Raw genomic sequence first — 13,591 nt, 5'->3', positions numbered from 1 at the left:
ATATTGTCCTCAGTTTGTGTCTAAATTTAGCCTAAAATGTGTTATTTTGTAATTATATTGTTTATTTGTTTACAGTTTTTCCCTTTAGTCTCTAAAATACCAATATTTGCCCATAACTTCTTATTTTATGTCTGTTTGATGTCATCATTTAAAAAATATTAGATCAGATGATACTCAGTACTCAAGTAGCCTTCTAATCAGATACTTTTTACCCTTACTTGAGTAATAAACCCTATATCAGGAAAATATTGTCCTCGGTTTGTGTCCTTCCAGTGAGATTTGCAGATGTGGGAAAATGTCATCAGGCAGTAATCATTGTTAAATTCATAATTATTCTCAGAGACAGACCAACTCTTATCTGCCCCTGGGAGCCCCGTAATGCATAGCGTCATTTCAACATGGCGGTGGCCGTGACACAGTTTATATGCAGGTAGCGGCGCTGCGGCTGCTTTATATAGCGACTCGTTGCATTCTCCCTCAATCCAAATCCTCGGATCACGCATTTTAGCTAAAACGTTGGCTTGCCTTGCGTTGACTGTAGAGTTGTGGGTGATGGTCACACAGATGTGTCATGAGATTTGAAGAGTCTCCGTCTCCTTCTTTGGCCATTATTTCAGCTTTAGCTTCAAGAAAGTTTTGGTTGTAAACAACAAAGCGTGCATGTGCCGCCAGCAACTTCAGCAGATGATACGGTGGCTGGTAAGGGTCGCCGCGCCTACACCGCAGCCACGGTAAACCCACCGAGATAATATAGTTTTGTTTTAAAACAAGACGGTTATTATTACTGTCAACTTTTTTTTACCGGGGTTTACCGCTACACCGGTTACCGTGACAACCCTACCTGATCAGTCTGCTTTGAACTATTTTGAAAACTCCGATCAAAACCGATGGGGGCGCTATCGGCCGATTGGGATCAAATGCCGATCCATCGGTGCATCCCTAGTTTCCACATCTAGTTAGTTGGAATCAAGGTGCGGTCTACTGGATCCGGACTTTCTGATCAGTGTGCACTCCGGATGGAGAGGAAGCCCGTACGCTTGGAGTCATAAACTAAATCTTACTACATAAAGAAAATCGCCATCCGACTTGAGGGACTCCAAATTCCTAACAAGGGGATCCTCACGTCTGTGTGAACTCGTAATGTTTAACCTACAACACCTGTCCCAATGAACCCGACTAATGAAATTTTTAAATCAAATTTGGTCCTGTGGCAGTTTGACCGTTTCGTATTTGTGATCCGAGACTAAAATAGAAAATACAAACAACACAACAGTTTTTGTGTTTGTATCCATTTATAAAACAAGTAACCCAAAAACAAATCTCTTTCCATTTTGTTTTTTTAGATTGAATGATACATGGATTGGTTAGCTCAGCATGGACTCTGCAACCACATGGGCCCACAGCTTATAAACAGTGAATATGTTCGACTTTTTTAAAGAGAGAAAAGCTGACAACCCCTCACCTGGCTGAAAAATATATTTTTTAGTGTAACATTCCTTCCAATCTGATTGGAACATTGGACTGTTTTGTGATTATTTAACTGTAGCATTCTTACACGCTGCTCCTTTAAACCAACATCCATTTCTCAAGCGTTATTTTCTAACTCATATGTTTTACCACCATTTTCAACCAGTAACTGTATTCAAATGGGTAGCCATTCCTACATGTGAAACTCTTTCAAAGGCTTGAGATTTTCAGTAACCACAGTAGGCAGATTTGAGTAAAGTTAAAACTAACTTAGAAAACAGGAAATCAGTTGCAACAACCATGGGATGAAGGAAAGCCAAGCAGCTCACACAATAAATGAGGACACAAAGTGGCTCCCATTAGAGGCTTTGCTGGTTTGCAGTGGCATCAAAGGGGCCCCCTAAATTAAACTGGGATTATATTTAACCAGGGAGAGCTTGTTGCATTGCTGAGTGTTTAGAGCATCTGGTGGTGTTGCTGCCAGTGCACCAGGCCCCTGGCATCACCCTCTTCTAAAGCTCTCATAAAAATGGGGCTTGTGCACAAATTTTCTACAAGAACACACACATGGAATATTGTACGCACGCACAAGAAAACATGTTTAAAATAAATCACTTTTGTAATGTTTTGTAAGTGGTCACAATTAATAAATTGGCATTGCATTGGCCTTTCCAACACTACATTGTCATCTAAAATAGTGACTGCTTTGTGATTTCATTCTAATGTTTATTCTGCAACCTTTCATCAAATCACATTTACATATACACACACAGTATATAGATCAAAAAACGAAATAAAATTATGAAGTGGTTCTCTCGCGTTTGTCTCAAAACCAACCGATAACTCTGTAGCCCGGTTCTAAACCAACAAGTGGACCATCTAATTGTCTGTCTCACTGAATTGCTGAACTTCCACATTCACCTGGGTCTTCTGCTGATTACACTCTTGCTTCTTTAGCAACAGAACACCACTGGTGTGAGAGGTTCTCCACTCAATAATATCAGATGGTAAATGGCCTGTAATTGAAATAGCACCTTCTAGAGCCCTGTAACCCCCCCCCCCAAGGCACTTTACAACACAATCAGTCATTCACCCATTACACACATTCACACCATAGTGGTGATGAGCTACATTGTAGCCACAGCTGCCCTGGGGCACAGTGACAGAGGCGAGGCTGCATAGCACTGGAGCCACCGGTCCCTCATACCACCACCAGCAGGCAAGGTGGGTTAAGTGTGTTGCCCAAGGACACAACGGCAATGACAAACTGAGAAGTGCGCATTACGGACAACCGGCTGCTACCAGAATATGCAACTGGTGTTTAGCTGTCACGCTGAGAGCAGGAGGTTAGGACCCAACATGCAGAACAGCAGATCGCTCGAGGCAGGAGCGGTTGTTGAAGGTAAAATCCTTTATTTAGGATGATGGGTGAATATCCTAAGGGGCAGGAAGCCAAACCGAACATCAGATAAAATAACTAAACCACAAGACAAAGCTCACTCATGAGCAAGACCCTGGAGTTCCTGAGGAGCACAGAACAACGCTGACAAAGACAATGGACCAACACACACTGAGGGACAAGACAGGGTTTTTAAATACATAGGGAAGCAATCAGGGGAACAGGTGACAGGTGTGAGGAGTGAGGTCTAGAGGGAAGACAGGTGTCATCAGTAAACTAAATAGGGAAAGAACAAGCAGAGGGGGAGATAAACCGTAACCTATAAAACACTAAATAACTAAACCTAGAAACTAAGGGCAAAGATAAACAACTAATGACTAGAGGGGTGAGGAGGACTGATGCAAACAAATAGGAACTACACGGGAGTGACTAGGAGGGAACATGAGGGCAGCCTAGAGAAAGAACAGGAGGGGGCTGGGGACCAAAGGGACAAAGAACATGACATTAGCACTCTTTCGTTTGGTTCCGGTACCCGGCGGACGTGGAACCAACAGGAGTGGTGAAAGTTCCATGGCCATATTTGTGTTTAACAACTAGCGTGTTTTGTAGACTATCTATTGCAGCTTTAAATGCATCGCATTAAATTTCAAATGGTATCAAATTGCTGTTTTAACTGTGATGCATTCCATGAAAAATGACTTTGAAGATGGAAAAAAAAAATTCTACTAAAAGCCCCAAAATGCCATTCATGAACCCCATAACATTTTCTTAACAGATGTAGTTCAACGAAAGTGTCTCTTGAGGGACATTTTGTATGATGAAGCAATCTCACTTGGCACATCACACCTGTCAGGCTTGAATTGAGTCATCAGATGTGTTTGTCAATGCTCGATTCGATTCCAAACCAATTAGTGTAGTGTCAAACATTTTTGGGTTAATATGCCAACCCTGAAGTCTAGCGCTAAGGTGAAGATAAATCAGCTTTTATGATGGGTTGTTATGGTTTTTATAGCACTGGGGTTGTGAGGAACTGATTTGGGGATCAATCACCTGCATGTGTCCGCCAGGAGCTCGGGTGCGGTGAGGATCGATCGAGGATCTAAAGCTCTGGTGATGGAATATAGGTCCATTCGTGTGTGTGTGTGTGTGTGTGTATGTATTGAAATTGGGTGCAGTTTTAAGGTATATGTGCACAAATGCAAGAAGGAGAAAAATTGATGAAGGTGTGTATGTGTGAGACAGAGAGGAGATATATCTGCGGCTGCAGTAGTGATGAAGAGCTGCTGGACTATGACCAGACCATCTCAGTTCATATTGGAGTCTCCCCTTTTCTCCCCCTCCTGCTCTCTCAAATCCACTTATTTATCTGGGTGGCACTTTAGAAAATCTCATTGTCACACAACATTTAACAAAGACAAAAGTCTCAGGCAGGCAGCTGGAAATGACTGGCCTGACAGCTAGCGCACAGCACCGAGTATTCTTAAACAACCTCTTTCGCTCTTGTCTGGCATGCTTTCCCCTGGGGACAGGCCAGCATTTTGGGGTGAAAACTCTGCCAAGACACACAAATAATTGTGCGCACATCTATGTGCACAGATGGCACGAGCACCCCCATCAACACATGGATGCAGTAGTGGCAATGAAGTTTGTCAGTTCAGCTCTCTCGACTCTCTTTCCCCTGGATACAGTGTTTATACGCATTTGACATCTCTCCCGACTGTCAAATGGCTGCTTCCTCTGTGCTGTCAGCGCAGCCCGGTCAAAACAAAAGAGGCAGAGAGCGAGGCCTACGGTTTGTGAATCGGAGGAAGTTGCTGCTGATTACAATGCCACTGAAGAAGAATTCCGATCCTGTTAAGCATACATGGCTGCCAACCAGGGGTGGATTTAGGACTGAAGAAGATCCGGGGTTTAACACACACGCGTGCGCACACACACACACACACACACACACACACACACGTGACACGCACTAGTCAACAACATCATATATATTTGTCTTGTACCACATAATTTTTAATCTGAAGCTACATATTAAGCATATTCAGGGCAGAGTATTGTTCCTGTTAGTGTTTAGTGTGAGATGATAGTAAATATTCCCTTTCTTTCTCCATCAACTTTATCTGATAAGCTAACTTTAGGCAAACCAGCAGCACAACAAATATTTTCAAATAAGACTCACAAACCTGAGTCAACACCAGTCTCATCAAAGCTGGGGTTCTGTCGCAGTACTTTTGGTCTAAAAAACGTCCTTATGTCCATCTTCACTCATGTGTTTCAGGCAGAGAGTGTAGAAGAAGCCGGCTGCTGAAGGGCTTCTTCTTCAGTGGTGGAGGCTCAGGCAGGCTGTATACTAACTACTGCCAGCTGCGCCCTCTCTGTTGGACTTTGGTACTGCATGTTACTTCCGCGATTTAGATCCGGGGCTTTTCATAATACATCCGGGGCTTCAGCCCAAGTAGCCGGGCCTAACGCCGCCCCTGCCGCCAACCCTAAACCACGTTGCAAAGCACTAAGAAAGTGAACCACACTGCCCCACCCTGTGTGCCCTGGAAATGTGTACTACGAACTCATGCTCTCTCTTCATTTTGTCTACTTTTGTTGACTCTTTAGCTCGTCTTCAGTCCACCTTTTCCTCTCTTGATCTTTGCGGTCCCCCACCTAACGTTCTTTCATTGAACGTGAGAACATTCAAGTGAGACTATTCCACTTTTACATCCCTTACCTCTCCATCTCTGATGAATTCCTTCACTCTGGTTGTGTATAACAAAAATATGGCTATTCGTAATCTTGCCCAAGGAATAATGTACACACACTGAGGACATCCTGACACCAAGAGAAGACTTAAATTTCTGTTTGTTTGACAATAGTACCGTTTCTCTCTTCACCTCCTTCACAGGAAGACCCCCATCCATCCTAACAAGGGCAACGCCTCAGCAACATTACCCTCTCTTCTTCTCCCTCGAGTTCTGAAGCCTTGTTCACACCAAATGTAAATGGTCCTTATTGCATACAGTGTCTTCTAGAGCCTTATAACCCCCAAGGGCATTTTACAATAGAACCAGTCATTCACCCACACACATACATACACCCTGGTGGAGGCGAGGCTGCCATACACTGGCTTTAGTACAGCTTCTGCATAGATCAAAAATCAGACCATTCACACAGACTGCGGAGCGGATTCGGAGCTCTGGAAAGTTTCCACACTGAGTGTATTTTTCCCAGTCAGATTTGCATAAAGTTAAAAAATTTACATGAGCCAGGAAGTGAGACATGGAACTGAAGACAAACGTGCAGTTTAGGTTTGTATCAGCTTGTCTTTGTGACTTTACCCAATAATACATTTGTTCTTTAATGGGCATTGTCCCAATTCTGGTCAAAGTCATGTATGGTTGTGGCAGAACATCTAGGCTAAAATCTGCCCTAACAGACAGACACTGTTTGTCCACATCCAAAAAACATGTAGGGAAAGGCTGAAGTGTCTGCTCTTGTTCCGCTCTAAGCTTTTCCTGCTGTCTTCATGTCTTGTTCCCTGATTCTGTCCTTCAGTGATCATTCTCACCTGGTTACTAAAAAGACTGAAAAAGAGGGTACACTGAGCTGTAGCAGGTTAGAGTTAGTCGTGCACCCCCCAACACACACACACACACACACACACACACACACACACACACACACACACACACACACACACACCTCCAAGGTAGGTACGGGGGTTTTGGTAAAGGCTGAAGGGGTTGGTGGGGAGGTTTGCTCGAAGAGAGGGCCCTGGTGTAATCTCAGTGCTGAATAGACGGAGCTCTTAATAGAATCTTGTCGTCCTGCTGCCACCGAGAGAAACAAGAGCTGTAATGGATGGGCTCAGCTCTGGCTCCCACTTCCCCCCCCCCCCCCCCCCGTGACCCTTACGTTGGTCAGAAGTAAGAGCTAAAGAAGCATTGTAGCCCCGGGCCTGATTGAATGGGGAGGGAGGGAGGTGGCGACGGTGGTGGTGGCAGTGGGGGGCGAGGGGTGGTGGGGTTGCTGCGCTGATAGACCAATTTCCCACTACTGCGAACAGCGCGGCTTGATTGATGAGGGCTGGTGCTTGTGAGAGGAGGCCCATCACATGCGATCACATAAGTACTTATTCAGCACGAATTGGGCTTGACAAGCCTTACGACGGCTTATTGCAGTCACAGATACCATACGAAGGAAAACACTCCATTAATCATGCGTAATTAACTTTTCCAAAGGGAGGTTCCACTTGGAACCAGAAGGAACCCACTCAGTGTCCAGATAAAAAATTTCAGCATCTTAACTGGTGTTGGAGTGGTCTTTATTAAAGGCTAAATCCAGTTTCCCCTGAGCCCGTGCGTTTGTACAGGAAACGGCTTCATTAGTATCGGTTTAGGGCTCTAATGGGCTCAATACAAAGCCTCCTCTTTCCAAATCAGCCGTGTTCAGCAACCTCACTGTGCAATATCCTGTGAGTGCGCACGCCCATAATGTTTCCCTTTTGAAGAGCGAGCAGAACCTGTCTGAGTGCCTGCCACTTGTTAACTATCTTAACTCACCCCCCCTTCCATGAAGTAGAGTTAAGAATGAACGAGGTGTCATTCTCTCTCTGCCTTCCCCCGAGAGTAAACTGAACCAGAGCCCTTTTGTTTTAAAGCAGCAGACCAAATGATCTGCCTCATGTCAGGAACAACACAAACACACAAAGTGCGAAAAGCACACAGACCAAACAACGAATATCAAACCGGATGATGTCATCAGCATGCAGCTCTCTCTTTTGGCTCATTTTTAAAACAAATATAATAAATAGTTTTACAATCTATCATGTGACTTTTTTCACATTTTGCCTTTGTAGAAGCACAAACTTTGCATCATGATTTCTAATGACGTACTTAATTAGACAAATAACATTCTCTTTACAACAAGCCAATCACGGTTTCACCAGCAAAGTCAACATTATTCCAAACTTGGCAGTCAATCAGTGCAGTGGATCACAGACACATGCCCACACCCGATCTGGTTTATTCATCCCTGCTGTTGGTCATCCTCAGTCATTTCCTCTGAACATCATCCTCACCACTGCAAGGAGTCGAGTCATTTCCTGCCTGTTAATTATTTCTGTCTAGCTTTTTTTTTTTAAAGAAGAGGGTGCATGACTCTTAGAACGCATGGCAGGTGTGATCGGAAGTGTGCACCTAATCCGCAGAGAAGAAAAACAGTTTTGATAAACTGAGTAAAAAAAAATCCTCTGATATCTTCATTGAAAGAGACAGATATGGGTGTAGGCTTTTCCACAGAAATTTGTAGTTTTTTGTGTATGATTTTAGGTCTTTATTGGCTTTAGTTTTTCAGTTTTATTTTTGTTTCGAAATTTAGTTTTTTCAAAGACAGTTCCTGGCATTTTTCACTTAGCTTATCCTCCTTCACACCTGGTTTTAATTTGCAAGTCACCACACCTGTCCTGTTGGAGGTTTACTCCCATTAAAGGCGAATTTTCCTCTCCACTGTCACTACATGCTTGTTTAGTATGGGGATTAGTGTAAAGTCTGACACAAGTCAGGGACTCGATGCAATCTGCTGGTTTTTCATACAGATGAAACTTTAACTATTTGGAATAATGGACTGAACTTAATGCACTGATAATAGGTTCAATTGGAATCTTTACTTTCTGAAATGTCCTCCTGTTATGCTTTTTGATAATGTACGATCCAAAGCAAAAACATAGAAAGAGGCATGTCCAGATAAAGTAGAGTGTTCGAAAAAGGAAGTAGGTGGAAGCAGAGGCCTATTTAGTCCTACTCCTTTCAAAAGTCTAAGTAAACATTGCACAACTTCACATGTGAATGTTAGTACTACTGCTAGTAACTAACCCTAACCTGGCACAGACACCAATATATACAGTGTGGGCCATTTATATGGATACACCTTAATAAAATGGGAAAGGTTGGTGATATCAACGTCCTGTTTGTGGCACATTAGTATATGTGAGGGGGCAAACTTTTCAATATGGCTGGTGACCATGGTAGCCATTTTGAAGTCCGCCATCTTGGATCCAACTTTTGCTTTCTCTGTAGGAAGAGGGTCATGTGAAACATCAAACTTATTGGGAATTTCACAACAAAAACAACAGTCTGCTTGTTTTGAATGTAACTTTATTCTTTCATGAGTTATTTATAAGTTTCTGACCACTTATAAAATGTGTTGTGTATCCATACAAATGGCCCACCCTGTACATCCTCTTACTAGATTTATATGTTAGCCTCTGGTTTTCAGTTGTCAACTGTATAATATGCCTGTGGTCATTCCTTGTTTTCAGTTTGTTGAACTCTGTGTGGTTTAGTTTCTGTTAAGTCCTCATGACACCACCAACCTTCCCTAATGCCCATTTGAGCTGTATCCAGCTCCATCTTTGGTCTGTTTTTGGTTAGTTACAAGTCATGCCCTACTGTATGTTCCACATTGGTCCCCTTCCTTTGTTCGGCCCTTTTTTTTTTATCAAACTCTTCTTCAAATTTATGAACCTACAAAATCTAATCAAGAAGAGTTGTGTAAGTTCCCAAGTGCTGGATCAAAAACTGCACAGATGACTAGTGAAGAGGGATCAAAAATACACAGGTGACCCTGTTACAGGCCTAAAAATTATTACTGGAGTCTTGAAGAAAGAAACGCTTCGGTTTGTTCGACTATGTAAGCATACACTGAGTTATGTGCTAGCAGAGATGGGGAACACTTCCACAGACAGGTGGTTAAATAGAGACCACACGCAGGCCCATAGTAAAGAGTAAAGACAAAGGGTGGAAGAGTGAGAGAGAAAAGGAGTAGGTGAAGGGTCAAGTACATTCAGTCAGCTTAGTTTGACTTATAAGCAGAGTAGAGTGTTGAGCCCTACAAGGCTGTTCTCACAACAGCGTTTTTCTCACTGGCATGGCAGATCCGGAGCCCACATATTACCCTAAATTTGGTTTCATTAATTACCTTCATGTCGACTTGAAGTCTTTGTGAACTAGGTATAAGATACAAATGCCAGCGAACGTTTCCACTGCAAACATATGAAGCAGCTTTAAGTTTGTGTGTAAAAGGCAGTTGATTGTGAGCAGGAGATCCCAGCTGAAGACATGAAAGGTTATTTTCAAATAGAAAATGTCTAATTTCAGTATAAACGTGTATATTATGCTACAATGAAGATTCAAACATATGAAGAATATTTATTAACAAAATAATCAAAAGTTTGCTTGACTTGAGTGGTTAAGGATCGTTGTAGGAGAAAAATGTGTCAACAACCCATAATCTGGTAAGGGTTGTGTGTTTTTCTTTACTCGTCTCTTGAGCCTGGCAATGCCCCCGCTTCCAGAGGGCTCTAACCCTCAAGGGTATGTTGTGTTAAAAAGAGGAGAGAAGAGGGTAAAAGAAGGCCTTGTCAGTGAGAAAAAGCCTCAGTGTTAATCACAGATTTCCCAGAAGAGCCAGAGTCATCGCCTTAGGACAGAAAGAGCGAAAGGACGAGGCATCGCCGCAGAGGTGTGGAAACGAGAGAAGACTTGAATGAAAGATAGATGGGGAGAAGGAGGGGAAAAGGAAAGAGGCACAGAGGGCAGCCAGCATTCCTGCGGCTACAGCTGTGGGGGCTGCAATCACTAAAACGTAGCACTGTCTCATTGCTGGTGATTTCTGGACATGGTACAAACAAAATAAAACAGCACAACACGTCTGTTTTGTGAATCAATGAAGAGACTAGCAATCAAGATGCTGGAGTTTATCCTCCCTCCTTCATTTGCTCGGCCCTTCCCTCAGTTCTTCTCACTGGCTGACAATCACTCCCTTTTGTGGCAAGGATGACCCCATCTCTGTCTCTATATTTGCCCTTTTGTTTACCACTGGCCGGTTGAGGCAGGGATCGGAGACTGAGACCATCTATCACTGGCCTGACAGCGAGCCCCGGGGCGGGAATGGCCCTGTTATTTGGACTCTGTGATGATTTCCTCAAAAAGGGGCCTCTCCTTTCCTCACAGGCCTGGCATGACTGAGGTTTGGTTTGGAGCCTCCGTACCTTCGCTGGATGTCCATCGAAAACACAGAGGATCCACTCACTGCATGTTTGGGTCACGCCAGGGTGAACAAGACAGAGTGTAGGGAGAGTTAAAGAGGATGAGAGAACACAAGCAGTGTTATTGGAAGTGTTTGGTGTTTCCTTTAGCCCTCAACAGGACTAAAATGAAGCCTTTAGCAGCTTTATTAAAAAAAACAGTCATGCATTTTAAATGAGAAGGTAAAAAACAGCATTTGAATGTTGTGTGGATGTTTTTCTTTTATTTTTCTTTTATCTCTTTTCATTTTATCTCTTCGTTCAGCCTTCACCCAAATCTTTTACTTCTGTCTAAACCTTCTCTTCCGCCTGGCTGAATCCCTCTCAGCTCCAACAGACTGGGACTTACTTGATGAGCACTTGTACTATTGTTCTGCTGCTCACATCACATTATCTTTACAGCCAGCTATAATTGGAAACAGGAGTCCTTCAGTGTGGCTACATGGTGACATCTCTCCTCTGATATTCCCATGTGTCATCACTGATATGCATTTAACAAAAACACAACAGGAAGACCTCCAGAACACAACAGAGGATAATTGAAGATGTGTTCTTCTCAAGTTATTATTTTTCTGTTTTTGTCTCAGATTTTAGTTTGTATATCCTCCTCCAACTGCAGAAAAGTCCATGATATCTGCATTTCACACAGTTTCATGCCACTTTTTGTTATATTCATGGGCGAAGTTTTAGGGGGGGGACAGGGGGGGACATGTCTCCCCACTTTTTCCAAAGTCAAATTTTGTCCCCTGCACTTTTTACCATCCCAAAACAATACTACGCTATATTAAATAGACACTGGTTGAGCACTAGGACCAAGCGGAAAACATCTGCTTGTGTTGAAGCCTGTTTCCCGTTAGAACCGTCCATAAGCTCATCTATTGGCTAACAGGAGATTGGCCGTTCCTCATGCCCCGCCCCCAAACTTCCAAAGTCAAAACTACATCTATAGTCATATTCATACACATAAAATATGTATTTATGTTCTTTACAGAATGTGGAGTACCCCTCAAGCCTCGAATATAGTCCCAATACTTGCTGCTTATTTTACCTTTAAAGACAGAAGTGAAGGATCATTTTTACCATGGCACATTTGTCATATATTGGGATTCATGGAAGAAAGTTGAAGTTCTAATTTTGGGCCAGATGGGAACCTTCAAAACTGTTTGACCAAACCTTAAAACTTGATAGCGGTCAAAGGGGATCTTGTTTCTTTGAAGGCTTTGCTGTTTTCTGAGGTTTTGAAACTAAAGCATGTCAGAGGTATCTGTGGGAGTGTCTGGTCCCAGGCAGAGAAGCAGGCTTAACAAAGGATGCACACACTTCATTAGCACTGTCCGTGAGAAGGAAGGAATCTTACACATGGAATCACTCTGGAGCTCCCGTCTCAGGCTACTGCTGTGCAGAGCCTGGACCCGCTGGCTTCCTTCCTCTAAAATCCTTCTGGCCTCTGCCTAAACACAATGTGCAATTTTTTCATATTCAGTGTCAAAGAAAAGGAAGACATACAATACGCAGGAGATAGGGTTACAAACTGTCTTTACACCCGCAGGTGTGAAACTCTCAATTCCTTCAAAATATCACCCATAATCCAGATCCCTTCTGCCATCAGCAATACCAGCCTGTTGCTCGTCACAGCTTGCTAGCAAAAAGTTGGTTTTAATGATTGATCGATGGTGAGGAAGGTGATGGGTGAAGGTTTCAGTGACGAAGGGTTTTATGATAAACTGGTTCATTTCTTCACACTCTTCTACGCACACCCACAGAGCTAACTCAGCTGCTGTCCCACATTGAACACGCTGCTCTGCACGCTCACATTAACACTCGCCTCTGCTCTCTCAGTGTCTCGCTCCGTTTCAATAACATCAAATGGTTAGAGTTGACAAAAGAAGTGAGGGAGTGCTGCCAGCTGCCCCCGGTGGAGTCGTGAAGGTTCACCCCACCACCATGAACATGGCACTGACCCCATCCCCACACAATAACATCATTCTACTAATTTACACAAAGTAACACCTCTTGTCTTTTGAACAATTACCCACTAGACACTTCCAAAGCCTTGCATTTAATCAACCTTTGTCCTTTGAAGTGCATGAGGTCTGGTGTCTTTGCGGATATGGCAGACATCTGTTGTTCCCACCAAAACTGTCAATTATTACATTTCAGTTAGGGACTTTGAAGGAAGTAGACATTTGTTCTACTTTTATTAGTTTGAACAAAACAATTAAACAATATTTAGCTTCAACCGAGGGCTGCTCAATTAATTGAATTTTAATCACAATTGCAATCCGGGTTTTGAACGATTATAAAAACAAAACTAGTAGATTGTTTGCTCCTCCCTTTTAGTTTACTCCGAGTTCAAAATCAAGCGCACCTCCCAACGGCGTCGTCAACTTAGGGACTTTGTCACTATTTCTAACAACTTTTCAGACCCCCCTACCTGGGGGGTTGCAGCACAACTCCAATCGCTGTGAAAGGAGGTAGAGGGGTGGCACAACATGCTTGGGATAATTATTACATTAACTGACTGTACCTGTAAATATCGGTGGGATGAAATGTGTAAAAAAGGATACAGGAAAAAGAAAGTGTTACAGAATAGTGAAGAGATGAGTGAAATCAGAACAGGCACCAAGATTTGGACACATTTTAAC

The 13,591-nt window shown here is 43.1% G+C and overlaps 1 protein-coding gene across 1 annotated transcript in view; it reads right to left on the bottom strand.

Moving 5' to 3' along the window:
- mecom (MDS1 and EVI1 complex locus) overlaps positions 1 to 13,591 on the bottom strand; it is a 170,102-nt gene that overhangs the window by 36,427 nt on the left and 120,084 nt on the right. The gene's annotated exons all lie outside the window — the stretch shown is intronic.

Source organism: Nothobranchius furzeri, chromosome 13, assembly GCF_043380555.1.
Source record: "Nothobranchius furzeri strain GRZ-AD chromosome 13, NfurGRZ-RIMD1, whole genome shotgun sequence".
In the NCBI taxonomy this organism is placed as follows: domain Eukaryota; kingdom Metazoa; phylum Chordata; class Actinopteri; order Cyprinodontiformes; family Nothobranchiidae; genus Nothobranchius; species Nothobranchius furzeri.
The sequence above is the reverse complement of the archived record's forward strand: the minus strand, read 5'-3'. Positions and strand labels throughout refer to the sequence as shown.